This window comes from Tachyglossus aculeatus, chromosome 16 (assembly GCF_015852505.1).
Source record: "Tachyglossus aculeatus isolate mTacAcu1 chromosome 16, mTacAcu1.pri, whole genome shotgun sequence".
NCBI classification, from domain to species: Eukaryota; Metazoa; Chordata; class Mammalia; order Monotremata; family Tachyglossidae; genus Tachyglossus; species Tachyglossus aculeatus.
This window is the reverse complement of record NC_052081.1, coordinates 41,629,101-41,651,641: the sequence shown is the minus strand read 5'-3', so window position 1 is coordinate 41,651,641 and position 22,541 is coordinate 41,629,101. Positions and strand designations below refer to the sequence as shown.

The following is a 22,541-nucleotide window of genomic DNA, read 5'->3' as shown; positions in this document are numbered from 1 at the left end:
CGCCCCCCTCTCCCCGAAAAAACCCCAGCCTCAGGCCCCCTTCTCCCCAACGTGGTGACTAACCCCTGGATCTAGGTGCTGCAGAGCCCATAGCAAGAGTCCCGGCCCTGCCCCCGGCTTCCCGTCTGACCTTGGGCAAGTCATTTAACTCTTGGGGCCTCAGTTTCCTCATCCGTAAAAGGGGATCAAATGCTAACTAAAATAATGATGGTATTTGTTAAGCGCTTGCTATGTGCCCAGCACCGTTCTAAGCACGGGGGTAGATGCAGGGTAACCAGGTTGTCCCACGTGGGGCTCACGGGCTTCATCCCCACTTTACGGATGAGGTCACTGAGGCCCAGAGTCACACAGCTTCAAGGCCCTACTGAGAGCTCACCTCCTCCAGGAGGCCTTCCCAGACGGAGCCCCTTCCTTCCTCTCCCCCTCGTCTTCTCCATCCCCCTCATCTTACCTCCTTCCCTTTCCCACAGCACCTGTATATATGTATATATGTTTGTACATATTTATTACTCTATTTATTTATTTTACTTGTACATATCTATTATATTTATTTTATTTTGTTAGTATGTTTGGTTTTGTTCTCTGTCTCCCCCTTTTAGACTGTGAGCCCACTGTTGGGTAGGGACTGTCTCTATATGTTGCCAACTTGTACTTCCCAAGCGCTTAGTACAGTGCTCTGCACACGGTAAGCGCTCAATAAATACGGATTGATTGACAGCTGAGAAGTGGAAGAGGCGGGATGAGAACCCATGACCTCTTGACCCCCAAGCCCGGGTTCTTTTCACTAAGCCACGCTGCTTAGATTAGGAGCACCCATGTTGGGCAGAGACTGATCAAATCGTGTGTACTCCCAGAGTTTAGCACAGAGCTTGGCACATAGTCGTGTTTATTGAGCACGTATTGTGCACAGAGCACGGCAGCGTGGCTCAGTGGAAAGAGCCCGGGCTTTGGAGTCAGGGGTCATGGGTTCGAATCCCGACTCTGCCAATTGTCAGCTGTGTGACTTTGGGCAAGTCACTTCACTTCTCTGGGCCTCAGTTCCCTCATCTGTAAAATGGGGATTAAGACTGTGAGCCCCCGGTGGGACAACCTGATCTCCTTGTAACCTCCTCAGTGCTTAGAACAGTGTTTTGCACATAGTGAACGCTTAATAAATGCCATCATTATTATTATTATTACTAAGTGCTTGGGGGAGTACAATAAACAGACACATTCTTTGCCCACAACCGAGCATAGTAAGCGCCCAACAAATACCACAATTATTATTACAGCTGAAAACGGTCTCCCGCATAAGACATTTCAGATCAGAAAGCCTTTTAGTATCCCCCCTCCCCCAGCATCTTCTCTGCACCCTCACTCTCCACTGAAGTGTGGAGACTGGGCAGGCCAGAGTAGCTGGCAGCCAGCACTGGCATCTGAAAATTGGAAGGCATCAGTAAGAATGCAGTGTCCTGTGTGTAGGGAGGTGGGAGGGGATTTAGATTATAATTGCGGGGAAGGAAAAACCTCTAAGGATGTGGAAGAAGCAGGCTGCAGAAGGAGGTGGGGGTGGAAATGAGGGCATGGGAGAGCATTTATAGGGTCCTGAGAGGAGTAAAAAGGAACTTTCTGCGGGGGTGAATCCAAAAGGGAAAGGCAGGCATGTTGTGTCCCACTGTTTCATATTTCTCAAGCACGCCTGGTGTCCGCTTGCCTGAAGCAGCTATACGACATATTTGTCCTGGTACTATTCTCCGAAAGCGTGACTTCTTGAGCACTGTCTGTGTTCAGACCTGCTCTTTTTGTCAAGAGCCAAAACGGCTGCTGCCCCCAACAAGTCCATGGTGGGGCAGGTGAGCATGTGTTCTAGTGGATCAGATTGGGAATAAGCGACATGTGTCCTCAGACCCAGGGACAACTCTGCAGTCTTGAGAGTCTTTGTGTTTTAAAATTCCACTACCTGAATTCTGCTAATGCATGCCTTTTCTTCCTCTATTAAAAAAAAATAAAAACTATAATTTTTTTTGTCTCCCCATTTTAAATTAAAATTAGCACCAGTGAAAGGCACTGAATCAACTGCTTTGGCGACTGAAGTCATCGATTCGTAAACCAGGTACAGTCTGAATAGCAACAGAAAATAATTTCTCCCTCTCTTGCATCTGTCCCTGCTCACTCTTACTCAGCCAGTGCTCACTGATCTGTACGAACCAGCCCACCCTGGTCTTCCAGAAGAAATATTTGTAATGAATGAATGATGGGAGAGTAACCCACTGTGCTGAAAAGTTAGTATGGTAAAAAAAAAAAAATCATCCCACTATTCCTCTGCTGATATTTTCGTTTGCACTGGGCCAGAGACAATGAGGGGGAAGAAGTGATTCTTAGGATATAATTTTAGGGCCACTAAAAAGATGTGGCACATTGGTGAAGATGACTTGGGTTTTCATTTACGGAGGTTAATTTTAGTAGTGCATCCAGGGATAATTTTCTTCATTAAACTCATGTGAACCTGTGTCACATGGAATTGTCTATGTCCTGCCGCCCCATGTTTTAGAGAGAAAATTTCCCCGTAGCTTCCTGGGAGAGTAGAAGGCAGTTCAGGGCTGTTCCAAAGGGTGGGGGTGGGACTGGAGCTGGGGGCAACTAGTCTGGAGCTGGAAGAGGGAGACTGGAAAGTGCAGGAACTCACTCCCCATTTGACATTACAGGACTTAGAGTAGAGCTGGTGGTCCCTCCCAATGTCCTTTGAGCAGCAGGGAACTTGATTCCTTGGTGCCCTTCTTGTACTCCTTGTCTAAAGAAAATTGGGGCTCCATGGGGAGTGGGACACGGGGCTGTCTCTATTATGGCCATGAAGCTCAGCATAATACTGAGCACTGGGAAAGAGCAAAAAAGTGGGAATAAGAGAATCTGGTACTTCCGCTCCCCCACCTCCCCAAACTCACACCTAGTGGAATTGGGAAGAGTCCAGGCCTTGGGGCTATAAGGACCCTTCCCCTCCTGGAAAGCAGTCATCCCAAGAACTGCTGAGATACGGAAGAACAGAGAGCATGGGGACATTGGGGGCTTGGGTAGTATCCACTTCTGTCTCCCTCCTTGCCTAGTGTGGCATTTTCCCAGAAATCTGGGGCCTGGGGCAGTTGTCCTGAGAATAGTTTCCTGGATTGCTATTGACCAGAGGGTCGTGCTCATGTCCGTAGCACCAGACAGTTGAAGAGTTTGTTTCCTGTTTGGGGGAAATATTTCCAGTTTTCCAGCACTTCTTGCACTGCAGCACTCTGACTCACACTGCAAAAAGATTAAGCACATTTTTGCTAAAGAAGGAAGTAATTGTCTGCAAGAGCATGGCATAGGGAGTAGAGAACAGGCCTGGTAGAAGGTTATGGGTTCTAATCCTGGCTCCACCATTGGATTGGTCTGAGACTTCGGACAAGTGGCTTCACTTCTTTGTGCCTCAGTTACCTCGTCTGTAACATGGTGATTGAGACTGAGCCCCACTTGGGACAGGGACTGTGTACAACCTGATAAACTTGTACCCGCCCCTGCGCTTAGTACAGTGCCTGGCACATAGTAAGCACTTTGTACTGTTAATTGTTCTTTAGTCCCTTAAAACCATGATTTCAGGTATAGGCACTGCACCACAGGAGGATTTTGAGTTTGGGTGCTTATAGGGGGGGTGTTAGCTATCCAACAGGTACCCCTTAGGAGAAACCAAGGTCCTTTCATTTCCTGAATCTGACTTAGTACTTGCTCTTTTCAGTAATGCCCAGGGCCTATGTACTGATAGATCTAGGGTTTGCCTTCTGTTCTGTAGAGCGTAGGGCTTGTATATCTTTGGCCACCAGCATTCTGGAAGTAGCAAAGGTATTTTTTAAGGGCTTACTGTGTGCAGAGCATAATATTGAGCACTGGAAAAGAGCAAAAAAGTGGGAATAAGACACCATCCCTGTCCCTCAAGGGGCTCCTATTTTAGGGCCTCCGGCCGTGCACCTTCTTTCTTTTAAACCTGGGGAAGCAAACATCATGTCTGGAGAGGAGGCGGCAAAGTGGTGGCGGGAAGCCTTCAGGTTGAGTAGCAGAACTGACAGCGTGGCCTCTAGACATGGAATGGACAGCTCTGCTTTTGTGCAGCTGGCCTTGTCTTAAAGAGGGATTTTCACTGGTGGGACAGTCCTGGGAGGGAAGCCCTCATTGGGGTTTTTCCCATGGCCTCGAGGGGTTCCTGGGGATGTGTTCACCAGCTTCCCGAAACAGCGGGCTGAGCCACGACCAGGCTCTGACGATCAAATTCGAAGGTGTTTGGCCCCAAGCCTGGAGCTGAGAGACCAAAGATGGTTGTTGACTCGCATTTCCGTGCATCTGTGTGGCTCTGTGACTCACCATTTCATGGCCTTCAAAAGTTCTGTTGGGTTCGTTTGGGCGATTGATAAATCCATTCCCTGTGAACTGTTCCGCTTCTTTTTGTAGAAGCTTGGGCCTGGGCTCCTGGCCTGCTTGGAGTAAAACCCTAAACCTAAGGCTGCAAGAGGAGAGGAAATTACTCTCTTTAAGGGCTATGGATCAAGCAGTGTTCTTTCCAGTCAATCAATAGTATTCATGGAATGCTTACTATATGCAGAGCGCTGTATTAAGTGTTTGGGAGAGTACAATACAACAGAATTAGCAATTAGAGTACAGTGCTCTGCACACAATAAGCGCTCAATAAATACGATGGAATGAATGACTGAATTAGCAGACATATTCTCTGCCTGTGATGAGCTTAAGAACCTCCAGACCTGATTGCTTCCACTTCCTGTCTGACCCAGGCTGTAGAGTCGGAGAAGATGACGTTATTTATACAAATGAGAGACCCCTGTAGTTTAGTCAGATTTCCACGAATCGCAGTGAGAACTTGCATGGTGCTGCTGCCTCATCCTCCTCTCCCTCCCTCCTTCCTTCCTTTCTCTGTCTCTCATGCTCTCTCTGTCCAGGTAACAGTTTCAGGAGCCCTGAGCTCTGGAATGGGCGCAGGAAGGGGGAGGCATCCTCAGGGGAGCAACCTTCACAGCATTCATCAAAAAGAATCATGGGTTAGGGAGGAAAAAAAAGAAACAGCATGGCTAAGCGGAAAGGGAGTCAGAGGACTTGAGTTCTAATCCCGGCTCTGCCATTTAGGTGCTGTGTGACCTTGAGCCAGTCACTTGGCTTCCTCTGTGCCTCAGTTCTCATCTGCAACATGGGGATTAAGACCGTGAGTCCTATGTGGGATAAGGGACTCTGTCCATCCTGATTATCTTGCATCTACCCCAATGCTTCGTACAGTGCCTGGCACTTTGTGAACGTTCATATACCATCAAAAAAAAGGGGAGTCAGATCATTCTGAGTATCTGATCGTTCTCCCTGCCTTCCAGGTCAAAGAGGAAATGGGGGTGCCCCGGGTCTTAATCAGCAGCTTCCACCACGTGCACAACCTGGAGAGCTTGAAGTGGGTAGAGTTTTCCCAAGAAATGCTCCCATGCTCCTGTCATAGCTGCCCCATTTTCCCAGCCCTCTCTGATGACGAAGTCATTAGTCCGCGCCAGAGTGACTTGGTGAGGAAGCAGGCAAGGAGGGTGGTAAGAGACTTGGCCGAGGCCAGCTGAGGCGACGCACAGCTAGGTGTAAATCGGAAAGGTCCCGGCCTCCAGCCCTGTGCTCAGAGCCTAAGGTCAGCTCGCTTGCCTTCACACGGTGGTTGAGGGTAGACACAGCAGATGGGGGTCCCTGCCACGGGGAGCAAGCCAGTTTGATGCAGATAAAGCAAACATGATTAGGGAGAGAACACCGTGCCCAAAGGGTTGGGGGGACTCAACTTGCCCCGACAGCAGCACTGGGGGAGCGTCACCATGGGAGGGTACTGGGGCGGGAAGCCGGCAGCTGCTCTGTGCCTGGAAAACAGCTGCGCGGCAGCAAGTAGGAGGAGACAAAGGGACCCTTGGAAGAAAGGAATGGGAGGGGCAAGGAACCAAGGGAGAAAATGGGAAGAGGAGCAATGCTGTAGAAGCGGGACCTTGAATGTACGACGTACTGCATCTTAGGAAAGAGAAACCCAGGCCTCCGAATGGTGACTGAGGCCATGGCAGCTCAGTCGGTGCCGGGCAGCCCGGGCTTTTTGGCTGTGTTTGCCCATGCTTCTTGCCCTGTGCTGGAATATTTGCTGCTTGGGCTTGAGATAGTTTTGTGACCTAACGTATCTTGTTTGTTTTCGATCACCTCTTCTGTCCCCTTCTACCGACAGCCGCAGCGGCTTCCTTGCCTTTTATGTGTTTCTCCCGTCCTTGTGCTCTCCCTTGACTTGACCATCTCCCTGCTGCCCAATAGATCTTCCTATCTCTTCCCCTGCCCCTACCCCTGATTAAAATCTCCCTGACAGTAGGCAAGGTGAAAAGCTTTGCACAGGCCAAAGTTCGGCATCCACACCTGGTTCTGGTTGGAACCCAAGGACCCAGGGCTTCCCCCTGGGTCGGGGTGTCAGGATGTGTGCATATACAATGCTTTTTGCAAGGACAGTTGCCTCAGTTTATTGTAATTGTGCTGCACGTGTGTCAGTGGGGCCATATGGACTTAAGAAATGTGGTGGCAAGTCCAAATGGATCCAAGTTGCCAGTGCCCCGCAGCCCAAGAAGCCAAGGGAGCCGTGGCAAAATTCGTGACCCGGAATGTGTGTGTTTTTCCTCCTAATTCCCATCAGTGTGGAATGCTTAGCATCATCAAAGACAACAACGTCCTTTCCTCATGAAGTCCAGCTGCTTAAGGTGGTGGACAGCAAGGTGGGTATATTGGGAAGCTGATTTCCGAAGGAATTTTGACTTTGCTTTAGCCTCTGAATGATCATGTTTAATCCTGGACCCTCCCCATGTCACTTGGATTCTCCAAAATGCAGTATTCAGAGGGTTATGTTGCGTCGGAGTGTGGGTTTCATTTGAAACCTTAGTGGGTTAGCAGTTTAGTAATTGCAGAACTTTATTATGGTATGGTATGGTAATAATTAATAATAAAAATAAATACCACTGATTGACAAGAACCCTACAGTGGTTGAGCACATTCTGCCCTTCTTGGAAGGCAGTGCTCCCTGTCTAAGGAGAGGGATAATAATACTAATAATACTACTACTACTAATAATAAGCCTTCATCTTCCCAGCCTATTAGCCCTTCCCTCTGCCTCACCTGTGTTCTTGGGTGGGTCTCTCTTAAGGACTTTCATACTCACCCCACCCCAGTACTTATGTGCTTGTCCTTATACGCTGCCATCTAAGATATTTAAATGCTGGTCTTTCCCCTCTAGACTGTAAGCTCCTTATGGGCAAGGATTGTCTCTACTAACTCTGTTGAGTTGTACTTCCGAAGCACTTAGTACTGTGCACACAGTAAGCACTCAGTCAGTGCCATTGATTGATTGGAAGTGAAGTGCCTGAAATGGGCAAAGTGAGGGCAGGGGCCAAGAGTGCCAGTCCAACTCTGTTGTACTCTCCCAAGTGCTCGGTACAGTGCTTTGCACACAGAAGGTGCTCAATAAATACCATTGATTGATTGATTGATCTTCCCCATGGCTCTTCACCACATGGGCCTGCCGTCTCTGAGGTAATGGTAGGACTGGGGCTAGCCCTTGCATAGCTAAGAGTAGCGTGGCCTGATGGGTAGAGCTTAGGCCTGGGAATCAGAAAGACCTGGGTTCTAATCCCGACTGCCACTTGTCTGCTGTATGACTTTGGGCAAGTCACTTAACTTCTCTGGCCCTCAGTTCCCTCATCTGTAAAATGGGGATTGAAACTGAGTCCCATGTGGAACAGGGACTTTGTCTAGCCCACTTTGCTCATACAGTGCCTGGCACGGAGCAGGCACTTAAATACCTCAGTTATTATTATTATTATTATTATCATTTTGGTCAGGCTGCTTGTGATGCTGAGACACTTCCTTGGGCACTCGCCTCAGGAGTCCAGCATTGCTCCGGCATAACCAGAGACCGTCACAGTTTTCCCAGGAGGGCCTCTGAGGAAGTCGGGGTGGGAGGGATGGCCACCATTTATGCTTACTGCTGCCATTGTATGCCAAGCAGTCAGTCTCCTTCTTCTTCCTGTCTTATCCAGTTATAGCCCGTTCCCCTGGTGCTGTGCTTGTACATATTTATTACTCTATTTATTTATTTACTTGTACATATCTATTCTATTCATTTTATTTTGTTAATATGTTTGGTTTTGTTCTCTGTCTCCCCCTTCTAGACTGTGAGCCCACTGTTGGGTAGGAACTGTCTCTATATGTTGCCAACTTGTACTTCCCAAGCGCTTAGTACAGTGCTCTGCACACAGTAAGCACTCAATAAATACGATTGATTGATTGATTGATTGCTGTGAATTTTGGGGCTTTGGGACTAAAGCGGGAGTCAGCTTTCCTCCCGGCACTCCAACTCTGGTTGCCAGGGACCCTTCAGGTATCTCAGGTCTCCGGTTCCCATTTCGTTACCCTTGCCTCTCTGTGGTTTAAGGTTTCTGTTACCCCCTTTCAGTTCCTAATTTACAAGCTGATGTGTGGCACTCTGGTATTCCCCCTTTGGGTTAGATAGAACAGATGATGCATAGTGGCCCTTCCTTTCCAGCCTCGGTGGTTGGCAACAGGGCACGTTGGGAATTTCACTGAGCTGCGTCGGGCCCACCCTGCTGTGGGCCCTCCTGAGGGCCCGTAGTAGGAAGGCCATTTGACTCCTCCCCATCAGAATTCTCCTAAGGTGGGTATCTTTGATCAAGATTCGGACCAGTTTACCATTTGATTGTAGGGCCTTGCACTTTTTGTACAAAATGGTATTTAAGTGCTTATTATGAACCTGGCACTATACTAAGCACTGGGGTAGATACAAGCCAATATGGTTGGACACAGCCCCTGTCCCATGTGGAGCTCACAGTCTTAATCCCCATTTTACAGATGCGGGAACTGAGGCACAGGGAAGTGGAGTGCCTTGCCCAAGGTCACACAGCAGACAAGTGGCTTTGGGCTGTAGAAGGCCTAATCTATCTCTTCCCTAATCTATCTCTTCCCATTAAGTAGCAGTGTCATGAGGGTCATGAAGAGCTAGGTATGGTGAGACCCTGAGGGAGGCTAAGAGGAAGTCACGAGGCAGCAAGTTAGAACAGTTGTAGCAAAACAGTGACTTGTTAGTGACTTCCCTCTTCCCCTCCTCCTCTCCCCCCTCCACCTCCTTTCTCTCATGGAACACCTCAGGCCTGACTCACCCAGTCAGACATAGCCCTGGCCCGTGCATAGCCTGCTCAAGTAACTCCCTGGCATCGCCACGGAAAGGAGGAGCGAGGGGTTCTCCCTTGGAGCCCGTAATGGGATCACTGTGTCCCTGCAGTCTGATCACAAATGTGAGGAAAAGGGTCAGGAGGCAAGATGGCAGCCGGGCAAATCAAATGCAGTCAGTCCTTTTAGAGGGACTCCAGGTCCCGTAGAGCTTGGCACTGGCAGACTGGTCTTGGTCTTTGAAGGCCTTTAAGCTAGCCAGTCTGTTCCCTCCAAAGCGGGCAATGCCCCTGTAGGCACCGAACTAGGTAACTGAATCTGTAGCCAGTGACTTTTGAGGGCCACTTTTTTCGTCCTTGTTAGTGTCAGTTCTTGGCCAGGAGGTTTCATTCTCATATTGCCAGTAAGGGCACTCATTTTCCCACCCTTTCTCCCTAAACTGAGGAAGCACCAGAGGTTTGGGGATTTGGGCAGGTGAGGGAATGTTAAGATTCCTTCTGTGTCATTTTGATCGATAATGCTGTGCCTCACAAACCATGTGGGTAAAGCTGAGTTTGCAAGGATATGCCTTGGCAAGCGGGCGCTTGGTGGTATTGTGGGGGGTCCATCATGTTCTTGAGAAGGCGATGGAGTTGTTGGGGAGGGTTGTGGGTGGGTTTCCCTCGAGGAAGAACTGTTAACCTTAAGATCAGTATGGCCTGGTGGATAGAGCAAGGGACTGGGAGTTGGAGGATCTGGGTTCTAATTCAGGCTCTGCCACTTGTCTGCTGTATGACCTTGGGCAAGTCACTTCACTTTTGTATTTATCTCATCTGTAAAATAGGGATTAAGACTGTGACAGGGACTGTCTGACCTGATCGTATTGTATCCATCCCAGTGCTTAGTACAATGCCTGGCACATAGCGCTTAACAAATACCATCATTATTAGCAGAACCATTAAAAAATAAACCAAAAAGCTTGTCAAAAAACTATCAGTTTGGGAGTAGGGTATCACTAGATTGGTTTGTGGCTCAGTGGAAAGAGCATGGGCTTTGGAGTCAGAGGTCATGGGTTCGAATGCCGGCTCCACCACATGTCTGCTGTGTGACCTTGGGCAAGTCACTTTCTGAGCCTGTTACCTCATCTGTAAAATGGGGATTCCGACTGTGAGCCCCACGTGGGACAACCTGATCACCTTGTATCCCCCCCAGTGCTTAGAACAGTTCTTTGCACAGTGAGCACTTAACAAATGCCATCATTATTATTATTATTGGTTGCCATTTTTGAGTGAGACATAGGGGTATTAAATGCTTAAAATATTCCTGGCAGTCTCTCGCTGTTGACCAGAGACTTAGTCAGCCCACAGCTTGCGGAGTTTAGACTTTGGGCTGTCCATTTGATTTCTGGGAGAAAAGGCCAAATCTCTTCCTTCTGGAATTCTGCCTTTTTCCAAAGCTGTGACATCTGCTCTTGAAAGATGTCCATTTGCTTCGTGATGTTTTTTCCTATTTTCAAATAATAATTGTGGCATCAAGCCCCAACTTCATCAGATTGGCCGCAGTCCCCGACCCACACAGGGCTCACATTCTAAGAGGGAGAAAACAGGTATTAAATCCCCATCTTTCAGAGGAGGAAACTGAGACTTTGAGAAGTAAAGTGACTTGTCCAAGGTCCCACAGCAGACAGACGGCAGAGCCAGGATTAGAACCTAGATCGTCTGCTGTCCCAGACCATGCTGTTACCGTGAAGTGACTCTGCATCTCAGTAGTGGAGTCTTAGATCAGAGGCTCTGGTGTTTGAAGAATGAGGGTTCCCCTTTCACTCTGCTCTTGAGCGGGTGCCACTTCTTCTGGGGACCCCTCACGCCGGGCTACAGTCAAGATTCCTGCTGGACAGAAGAAAGATGGAAGCCTGCTGGACTTCCTTTGCCGGCCTGGGAGTTCCTCCGGTTTTCCCTGCTTCTCTCGAAGTACCTTCCTGCCACCTGCCGTGGGGAGCTCGGAATTGTCGAGCTCCGGCCTGATGGCCCAGCCCTCGTCTGCCCAAGTGACTGGAAAGATTGAATGTAATCTGAAACTATAGTTTCCAGGAAGTTGAAGGCAGGATTGCTGATGCCGGAAATGTGGCGGGTCTTAACTCATCAATGGTTTCAGGGGAGAACTTTTGATCCCGAAAGGAAAACCCGCATCAGGAAGTTAGGAATTTGACAGGTGATGGGATACTTTCAGAATCAGTCAGGTTTACAGTTAACCCAATAGTGATTTTCTTTTCTTTCTCAATTTTGGTGGGGTTAGAGGCTAATTGGAGTCAGGCAGTGCCCCTCATCAGTGTTTTGTTCAGTCATATTTGAGCTGTTACTCTGTGCAGAGCACTGTACTGAGTGCATGGGAGAGTACAGTACAACAGTAGACACATTCCCTGTCCACAACGAGCTTAGATTCTAGAGGGGGCTTACAGTTTAGAGGGGAACCTTAGGAAACAACCTCTTGTATGAAGATCCCCACTCTGTTAAAAACATCCCTGTGGAATAGTGAGGTAACAGGGGGAATTCATTCATTCATTCAATAGTATTTATTGAGCGCTTACTGTGTGCAGAGCACTGTACTAAGCGCTTGGGAAGTACAAGTTGGCAGCATATAGAGACGGTCCCTGCCCAGCAGTGGGCTCACAGTCTAGAAGAATTGTGAGGAGCTCAGAAGTGCTCTAGTGGTTTTGGGGAATTCCCATCTGCCACTGAAGCGGCTTTTCAAAGTTAGGAAAAATCATTCAGGAAGCTTTGGTAAGCTTCTCCTGGAGGTAGACTCCTTTGTTCTATTCTGATACGTTGGTGTCTGTTTGTAAGTTTGAAGCAACCTGGCAGTATTGATAGCAAAAAATGATTTTTGTCCATCGAGTTCAGGACCACCCCACCTAGAGCTTAGTCTGTGCAGAGCACCGTGCTAAGTGTTTGGGAGTACAATACAGTACTTCCCAAGCGCTTAGTACAGTGCTCTGCACACAGTAAACACTCAATAAATGAATGAATGAACAGACATTCCTTGCCCACATCGAGTTTAGAGTCTAGAGAGGGCTTATTCGCTGTCCTTAACACAGACCATCCCCCCGAGAACACTGTCCATAAATAAAGACATAAATTTAATGATCAGCTTCCACAAAGCATTCCAACTCCTTCACTGTTGTTTCACGAATCACATTTGATGTCTACCTACCAGAGTATGCCAAGACAACCATTGTCATGTGCTGCCATTGACTTTTGTGAAGATTAAATTTTAGAAAACACATTAGGTCCAAAATCATTTTATTTGAAAGCCCTAGGTGGGGAGGATCTGAACTTGATGGGCTAAATCATTTTTTGCTACCATTATTGCCAGGTTGCTTGAAACTCAAACAGATGCCATTGTATCAGAATAGAATGAAAGATTCTAATAATAATAATAATGGCATTTATTAAGCGCTTACTCTGTGCAAAGCACTGTTCTAAGCGCTGAAGAGGAGAGGGAATACCCCGGGACGTTAAAAAGGCCACCCTTCATCTTTAAGAAGAAAAGGGAGAGAGAGCATGGGTTGCAGGCATTTTCAAGGTGCTTCGCTGCAGACAAGATCTGAGCCAGAAGCCTTTTGGCCTGGCTGTTTAAAGACTGCCATTAATGGCACACTCTTGGAATCACAGTGTGACCTCAAAGTGCAGTGTGCAGCATAAAGTCTTCGCTGCAGGTCAGGTGCAGAAGTGGACAGACAGCAGGAGATTTGGATGTTGTTGATCAGGGAGAAGGAAAACTTTTAAAGAAGGTTCCGCCCTGTTTATTGTCTGAAAGGGTTACCCAGTAGGCCTGGGGACTTCGGTGCATAGATCTTAGAATTTGGTTGTCTTACTAGGGTTTTAATGGCATGCCTATGATCAAGAAGCCATGCCAGTGCATCGAAAGGCAGATCTATTTAGCCAGCAGGATGTGGCTGGCAGCTAGAAAGTGATGGTTAGGCCTATTAAATTTGTTTTGGAAGCATGACATTGGCAGTCGGGTCTCTGAATGGATGTAATTATTTTCAGTTTTAAGTTACATCATTCCGCTTTGAGTATGCTCTGCTCCTTGGGCATCAAGGTGTGGCTTGTTCCACTCTTCCTAATTCTAGTTTATGACACCAGAACATTGGCTATAATGTGGCATTGGTTTAGTATTTTACTTTTAGTGAGGTTGGGTTAGCGTTGAAAGCAGGAAAATAATAATTATAGTAATAAGATGAAGAGTGATGATAATTGTGGTATTTGTTAAGGGCTTATGTGCCAAACATTATACTAAGCGCTGGGGTAGCTACAAGATCACATCAGACATGTCCCTGGTCCCGCATGAGGCCCACAGTCTAAGTAGAAGGGAATTCCCATTTTTCAGATGAAGAAACCGAGGCACAGAGAGTCGTGACTTGCCCAAGGTCACACAGCAAGCAAGCAGCAGACCTGGGACATGTCTTGTTTTGTTGTCTGTCTCCCCCTTCTAGACTGTGAGCCTGTTGTTGGGTAGGGGCCATCTCTATATGTTGCCAACTTGTACTTCCCAAGCGCTTAGTCCAGTGCTCTGCACATAGTAAGCGCTCAGTAAATACGATTGAATGAATGAGCAGGATTAGAACCCAGGCCCTCTGACTTTCAGGCCCGTGCTCTTTCCATGGGGCCATCAGAAGCAGATTTAAGTCTTCGGTGTTTCAGCTGGAACGTATCAAGCCCTGACAAGCCACTGGTATGTGGTAGGACCTTGTGTGCTGTTCTCATTGGAGCATGTGTGTGCTCCACATCTTGTCTGCTCTGAGCAGGAAGGGCAAGTTTGCTCTAGTATCTGGGACCGTTTCTGTGACAACTGGTATACCTGTATATGTTATATTTGTGCGATACCAGCTGTGCTTTAAAGAGGATCGTTTTCCTCTGGCGGTCCAGACACCCGCCACCCCACCGGGTCCGGCAACATTGGCCTGTTGGACAAAAAAGCCAGCCGGTCAGTTTAAAAATGTGAAATCGCAGGGGAAACTATTCCTCCTATTACTTCATTCCTGCTTCTCTGGCCCAGTTGTTTGGGGAGCTCTTTCCCCTATAACATCCAGAAGCAAGCAGAGCAAAATAGATCTTTTCCATGGCAAGGCCTTTTGGATTGGATCCAGAGGCCCCGCTCAAGGCTGTTCCTCATCAGTTTTGTGCGGAAGGCTGTCTCATCGTTTGTCAAAGGAAGCAGTGCTCAGCGGTTTGGATAACTAGGTGCTGGGCAGTCCTACGCTGATGATCTGTTTGCTTTATGGTACTCGTTAGTCACTATGTGTGAAACACTGTTTGCTCTAAGCGCTGGGGTAGGTACAAGGAGACTAAGCTGTAGACTGTAAGCTCGTAGGCAAGGAATGTGTCTGCTTGTTGTATCGTACTCTGGTAAGCGCTTAAAACATACACAGTAAGTGCTCAATAAATGTGATTGAATGAATGAATACAAGGCCAGTGCTTAGAACAGTGTTTGGCACATGGCGCTTAACAAATGCCATCATTATTATTATTACAAGTCAGTTCGGACACAGTCCCTGTCCTGCATGGGGTTCACAGTCTTCAGTGTGAGGGAGAACGGGCATCGAATCCCCATTTTACAGTTAAATGACTTGCCCAAGGTCACACAGCTAGCAAGCAGCTAGCAACCGGCAGAGCTGGGGTTAGACCCCAGGTCTTCTGGGCAGCGGGAGTGCATCCGGCTGTGGATCTTAATTGCGAGGATGTTCTCACTCAGTTTGTTAGACTCCTCTATGGGGAGGCTACATGGAAGGTGAGCTGATTGTCTTTGTTCTGGTGGAGTAAGCGGCTTAATTCCTTGTTCTGGTTATATGTTCGCTTGGGGGCCCTGAGGGTGGTTGGTGCCCCACAGAATGCCGTTAATGGCCCGGAATTGGGACCCCCTGCCGCGGCACTGTTGAAACACCGTCCAAAAATCTGTCAGCCAAAGCAAAACGGACCCTCTCGTCCCCCAGATCAAGCACCAGGTCATCTGATCAGACAACACTCTTCCTCTTTTATTGTGCCAATTTTCTTTCTTCTTTACTTTCTTTTTTTTTTTAACAACCAGTAATCTTTCTGAAGCAACTCTGAAAAATGTGAAATTGAGAGAATTGCCTGAAACTTGCTGGGGCGATGGCGGGGGCGAGCAGTGCTGTAGCGGGCTAACATATTGCTTTGATCAGATGGTTGGAGACTTGTTGTCGAAGAGAATTTGGCCCAGGCTGGAATGGAGTGTGCTGGCCCAGGATGAGCTATTTTAGGCGTTTGGACAGATGTGGTTTTTTGAAATCACTGTGTTTGTCTTCCTGGCCCTGATTGATTCTGTCTCAGTTGATTACTTAAGATAGTCTTTCAAGGCTCTGTGGGGATTCAGGGCCTTATACGAGGCCCGGGCCCAAGCTGTTGCGAGCCCCATTGCCCATTGAAAATGGGCATTAGGCAGAAGACCCTTGTAAGGCTGAGCCTCTTTCTCCGCAGGTATGTGTGGCCCAGTCGAGCCTCCTCTTGCCGGCATCTGCCAGAGATGCTTCAGGAGGCTTGGCGAGGGTCTGCATCAGTGGCGGGGGCAGGGGTTGGCCTGGTCTTGGGAAGCCTCAATTTTTTGAGCCCCTGAAGCCAGAGCTGAACCAACTGTGCATGTAGGTGACCATGCCAGAGGTCACTCACAGCAGGCTAGTGGCGGAGCTGGCATTAGAACTCCACAGTCTCCTGATTCCACACCGCTTCTCAAGTTTATGCATTGTCCAGGGCCTTCTGCCCAATTAGGTTTCCTAAAAATGGGAACTTTGGGTGGATGATGTCCCTCATTCACCAGAGCGACAAGGCAGCTTCTTAGCAGCTGGATTTCCAGTTACATCAGCGGGACGCACTTCATGGCTTGTGGGTGGAGACCCTGGGCCAGTTGAGAGAAAACCCTAGATGGTTCAGCATTCCCCTTCGTCAGCTGTGTGTTGGATGAGTTAGTGGAGACCCTTTTCAGCAGGTACATTTTGACCTGAACTAAATTAGCACAAGTACATTGAAAATACCCCGTGGACCAGTCTGGGATTCTCGTGTACTTGTCTTGCGTTGGCTAAGATAAATTCTTATTGTGGTGACCCTTCCACCTGGCCCTCTGACGTGTTCAGCAAGTGGTCCCTAAACCCATGGACTTATGGCCCATTTGGGAAGTTCAGCTCTTAGAAGTTGTTAGTTCAGATCCCACCCGACCCTTTCTCCCAGACTCTTCTTGGAGAGGCTTCAGGACAGTTCCTAGGACCTTTCTGCCCGTCGACTAAAGAGCTAAGGTCTGTCCACCCGCATGCTCCCATCAAGGTGGGTGCCCATGGCCTTTTTCTAACAGAGAGGGAATACGGCCTCTCAGCGGAATAACCGAACGTTGACAGTTGGGGAAGCAGCATGGCCCAGCAGATAGAGCCCAGGCCCGGGAGTCAGAAGGACCTGTGTTCTAATCCCGCCACTTGGATGCTGTGTGACCTTGGGAAAGTCCCCTCACTTCTGTGCCTCATTTACCTCATCTGTAAAATGGGGATTAAGACTATGAGCCCTATGTGGGACACGGACTGCATCCAAACTCATGTTGTATCTACCCCAGTGCTTAGAACAGTGTTGGCATACAGTAATCACTTAACAAATGCCATTATTATTATTATCATTAATAATAATAAAAGGCATTCAGCCCAGAACGTCATACCATTAAGAGTAAGTGGTTCAAGAGGTACCCGATGCAATTTGATGGTCATTGATGTCATCATGCTGCTGAAGCCCTGATATATTTAACCTCCAGATATAAGCAGATTGTTCTCCGGTGGTTGGAAGGCCTGGTTGGGCTCGGGTCCACAGGAGCAGAGGCTACAAATTTTGACGTCACAACTTAGGTTTTGTTTACCCATACAGTCTACCTGGTGGCTGTGAGTTCTGTAACACGGTCTGTCATTAGAACCCAAACGAGCCCAGATTTGCTCAATTCACTTAGCTGCTTAGAGTAGGAGCAGCCCTCACAGCTTTGGATTTAAATTTGAGGGGGTCATGTTGTGAGTGAATTCAGGTTGTTTGTAGATGATTAAAGGTGGGCCTGATTTGCATTTACACACCAGTTATTTGCATCTGAAAACATACTGTCTGCTTCTGAAGTTCTGAATACTAAAAGGAAGGGGGACTGGAGGGAGGGGGAGATGAATGTGCCCCTTATACAGTTGCCTAGAGAGGGTAAGTGACTTACCCAAGGTCTCCCAAGCAGGCCAGCGACAGAACTGGGCCAAGAACCTGAGGTCTGCTGGCTCCCAACTCCTTGCTTTTTCCCCCCACCCCCTTTTCTAACCTGTGGGAGAGCCCTTCCCAGACTCAGATCCTGTGGCTGGTGGCACCTGAGAAATGGGGGCCTAGGTGTGTTCCAGAACCCTGTTGAATTGAGGGCAACATGTGCAGTGATGCCCAGGTTCTGGGGAGGAGGGTCCACAGACATCCATGGAAGCATTCAAGTCGATGCCACCGCTGCCCTGCCCACAACGTCACTGCGCCGCAGAGTCCTGAAACCTGTCCCGTGGCCGCCCTTGGTAGGTTTCTTTGAGTTGAAACTGAGACAAGGTTTCTCTTTGTGATTTCAAACAGCTGGAGAAAAGAGTGATGTTATCATCAGACCAGCTTGAAAGGGTCTTGTGGCTGACTCAGTTGTATAAAAATCCATTGAAAAGTGTGAGGAGACCAATGCTTTGCATGAAAAATGGTACTCTTTTACCACGGTGTAGACTGGCTTGCCCTTTTAGTGTTGTGTGTTTGTGTGTGCTAGTGCACTTTGCACACAACACATGCACAACGCAGAGTCATTCATTCACTCAGTCGTATTAAGCGCTTACTGTGTGCAGAGCACTGCATTAAGCTCTTGGAAAAGTACAGTACAACAATAAACAGTTACAGTCCCTGCCCATGATGAGCTCATAGTCTAGAGTCACTTCAATAACTCAAGGATTATGTTTTTGAGGAACCCCAAATTAAGGAAGACTCAAGTTAAACACCATACACCTTGAACATCACCATCTTTTCCGGCTTTATAACCGTTTTCTATCCTGATGGACGTGTGTTGGAAAAATCATCAATTGATGGTATTTATTGAGGGTCTACAGTATAGAGAGCATTGTACTTTGCACATGGGGGGCATATTATACAGTATAGTTGGTAAACACGGTCCCTACCCAAAGGGAGTTCCAGTCTAGAGGGGGAGTTTAGAACCCCAACAAAATGTGAAAACCCACGGGAGAAAAAACTGTAAGGGCGTGGTGTCCCAAAGCTCTTGAAACTTTAAGAATAACAGAAAGAGCAAAACCCGACAGTACAATAAAGGGAGAAGTTGATTATTTTGAAAAAGTTGTGAAGTTCATGTTCAGATCTGGGTGATGTTCTCAAGGTGGCAATAATAATTAGTAATTATGATGCCTGTTAGAGGCTCATTATGTGCTATGCACTGTACTAAGCTTTGGGGTAGATACAACACAATCAGGTTGGACACGGTCCCGTGTCCCACATGGGGCTCACAGTCGAAGTAGGAGGGAGTAGGATTTAACCCCCACTACAGATTAGGAAACTGAGGCTCAGAGAAGTTGTGAGTAGCACAAGGTCATACATCAGACAGGTGGCGGAGCCAGGATAAGAACCCAGGTCCTCTCCTCAGTCTGCAGTCTTACTAATAGGCCATGTTGCTTCTCTGGTGCTTCCAAAAAATGAGTTTTAGATCCTTCCCTGAATCTGGGTGGTCCACTGTAAAGGACCGTGGTAAATAATTGTTTTAAAACACTCCCTGGGAAACTTGGGCACGGGTGAGGCCAAGGAGCGGATACCTAAGAGCAGATGACCCCCTTTCAGCTAAGTCAGATGGGAAAAGGCCAAGCTTTCAAATCCTGCATTGTACTGTGTGCACATAGGGAGTTTCTGGCAGATGTTGCCCCACCGGGCTGCTGCCATGGGCCGGATTTCCTAGGTGATAATCTGGCAGCTAGCCCAGCCCTGGGTGATGAGGGGGATTAGAGGAGTCTGAGACCAGGAAAGCCTCCTCACTTGCTTGAGTGACAGGTCAGGCTGTTGCTACCCAAAAAAGTGTTGAAGCCTGGCGAGGCCTCGTTAGGGAGAGCGGGCTGTGTGAAGAGTCCTGCGGAGCCTGTGGTGGCCTGGCAGCCTCAAACCTGACCCAAGAGTGTCTCTCCCCAGCCCCAGGTTTTCCTGCCGCTCTGGTGGAAATGATCACTTCGGTGGGGAGAGGATGTGGTCTCTGAGGAGACACTACCAGGGTAAGGTTTGCAGGGCTTTTCGGGCAACTTCCCTTCTATTTTGGGACTCGGTGGAAAGATGCCCCGGGGGCCAGTTTGGTCTCCTCAGTGGCTAAGCGCTGGGCCGGACCTATTCCTCCTGCCCCAGTGCCCTACTGTTCAATGTGGCCGTCCCTCCCGCTCCTGCACGTTGCCAGTGGAGCCCCTTTGGTAATGACTAGCTTAACGAAAACCAGACAATCCAAAAGACCCAGGCGAGCCTTTAAAGGGAGTTGAAATTAATCTCTTTCAGAAATAGCCTGAACAGTTCTTACTCTCATTGATTTCTGCTGATGAAGCATTAAATATGTATAGAGGATCCTTGCTATCACAAGTATGGCTTATAACAAGAGTCTCAGCAAGGGGAAACTAGAGTCCTGGACATTAAATCATCAGTGGTATTTTTTGAGCGCTTATGGTGTGCAGAGCACTGTTCTAAGAGCTTGGGAGAGGACAATACGTAGAGTTGGTAGACAGCGATCCTGCCTACAAGGAGTTTGAAGTCATTGCCCCAGGCAGGCTTGTGGCACTTTGTATAGAAAGAGCTCTGTAAAGCAAAACTCTTTTGGACCACTGAACAAGTTTCTGTCCCTCTTAACGAGATTTCATCAGAATGTAGTCAATAAAAATGTAGTCAGTTACATGAACTGAGTTTAGTTCCACAGCTTGGAGTGGACCTATTTTAATTCCTAAAAAAAAAAAATATATATATATATATGTGTATATATATATATATACATATATATATATATATAATAAGTTTGTATGCCCTAACATCAGTTCAGATCGTGGCTTTTTTTAAGCGAAATGTTCAGATAATTTTCCTCCATCTTGGACTGACCTCATCAGCTTGTGTGTGCTCCTTTATGATTGAAGGATGAATTAATTTTTTTATGGTATTTGTTAGGTGCCGAAGCCCTGGAGTAGATACAAGATAATCAGGTTGGTCACAGTCCATGTCCCACATAGGTCTCACAGTCTTAATTCCCATTTTGTAGATGAGGTAACTGAGGCACAGAGAAGTGAAGTGCCTTACCCAAGGTCACACAGCAGACAAGTGGCAGAGCCGGGATTAGAGCCCAGATCCTTCTGTCTCCAAGCCCATGCTCTATCCACTACACCATGCTGCTTCTCTAATTGTACTCTTCAAAGTGTTTAGTACGGTGCTGTACACACAATAAGCACTCAGTAAATACCTTTGATTGGATAAGTACCTGTCCCCCCCTTGTCCAGGCTTTCATGTGACTGCGGGATAATGTCTTTTTTTCCATTCTGACTCTCTTTTCCTGGGAAAGGATTATTCTTACTTTGCAGATAAGCAGGAAACGTGATGTAAATCATCTTTTAGACGGGCCGGAGGAACCGTAGCTTATCATTATTTCCATTACAGAATCTAGGGGCTTAATGCTTTATTGTAAAATATAAATGTACCTTTTCCTTTAGTATTTAAGCTAGGATGTTGGGACTCCCTGGGTGAGGAGAGAGGAGACTTTAAAGATATTTCTGGCATAAAGACCTCCCTTCTACTTAAAAGCATTTTCCTGGTAGTTTTTACCTTTGAGTCATATTTAGAACATTCTTTCACATAACTAAAAAAATGCCTGATTTTTGCCAGGCATTTGAGAGATTTGCCTATAATCGTTCTGTTCCTGTGAATATTGACTCCCAAATTTTTGTTTCTAAAATTGATCCGAGTTTAATTGGAACATTTATTTTTCTCTCATGGTTAGTTTTTAGGGCTTGCTATTGTCTTTAGTTTATGTGGAATCAGGTACCCCTCGGTGTTTCAGATCATCCCTGACAGACTTGTAAATGCCAAGGTAAGAATGAAAGTTAAAAACGTTTAATTTAGCCCAGTATTGTAGTTTGTAAATGAGTGGCTTTCAGAATATGTAACGGGTCCGTCGGCTACGTTTTTTAGGTTTTAATGGTTTTGAAAGGAGAAGTTGGGGTTGATTAGATCCCTGTTACTTGTAATTAAAAATTTGCTACCCTTTGTGGGTTTTTTTTTTTGGTTTATATTCTTAATTCTCAGGTAATGATAGACTCTGTGGTTGTATTTCACAAGGCCCTCACGATGTTTTTGTCTGTTGTTTTCCTGGTGGCATCAGTGGTGGCTTCCTTTGCAGTGGAGAATAGGATGTCGTTAAGGAAGTAAGCTCAGTGAAGCCCTGAGAACAACTCTTGATGAATCTGGGGGAATTATCCCCACTGATCCAGGAGCAGTCCTGAGACAAACAGGAAATCTGTAATTGAATGTGTGAGACTCACTGCTCACCCCTTTTAGTCAGTAAGTCAGTCATATTTACTGAGCATTCAGTGTGTGCAGAGCACTGTACTAAGCATTTGGGAGAGTACACTATAACAATATACCACATTCCCTGCCCACAGCGAGCTTACAGTCTACAGAGGGAGACCAACATTACTGGAAATAATAAATTACAGATATGTACACAAGTGCTGTGGGGCTTTGCCTAGCTTGCAGTCCAGCATGTCGTGAAGCAGAGTTAAGTCTGAAAAACCCAATCCTTTAGTTCACTCAGGATTTAACTGCTTCTTTACTCCAGGCTGGCTGGGCCTGAAGCTTTTGTATCAGTTGTTAGTGGGCTGGGGGAATAATTGTGACTCTTGACCCTAACTGAACTAGGGCAACAAGTGGTTTCCCCTTGGCTTTGGAGAGAAGACCGAACCCCCTCTGGCCTTAGCTTGGGGGAGAGGTGTTTAAATCTTCAATAGGTAATGTAATTATATAGTGTTTTATGTTGGGAGGAAGAGCCAGATACATACTCAAAGGGGAAAGGATATTTTGCGGGGTGTCTCTCAATCTAAGTTTTTGTGTTTGTGTTGAGCTGGACCCCAGACTTTTAAATGGCTACATATTAGAACATGATTCTTCACTGTGAAAATAATATTCTTCAAACATCTTGCATAGTTTCTAAGCTGAATTATGTACTTGGGCACTGCATATAGTTATTGAAAGGCTCATTCTCATACCATCAAAGACAAAATTCTCATG

General features: G+C 47.2%; 1 protein-coding gene across 4 annotated transcripts in view; it reads left to right on the top strand.

Moving 5' to 3' along the window:
* THRAP3 (thyroid hormone receptor associated protein 3) overlaps positions 1 to 22,541 on the top strand; it is a 65,642-nt gene that overhangs the window by 4,390 nt on the left and 38,711 nt on the right. For all 4 annotated transcript variants that reach the window (XM_038758380.1, XM_038758382.1, XM_038758378.1 and 1 more), the window contains exon 2: positions 2,032 to 2,092. The gene's annotated coding sequence lies outside the window, so the exon portion shown is untranslated. The remainder of the gene's footprint in view (positions 1 to 2,031; positions 2,093 to 22,541) is intronic.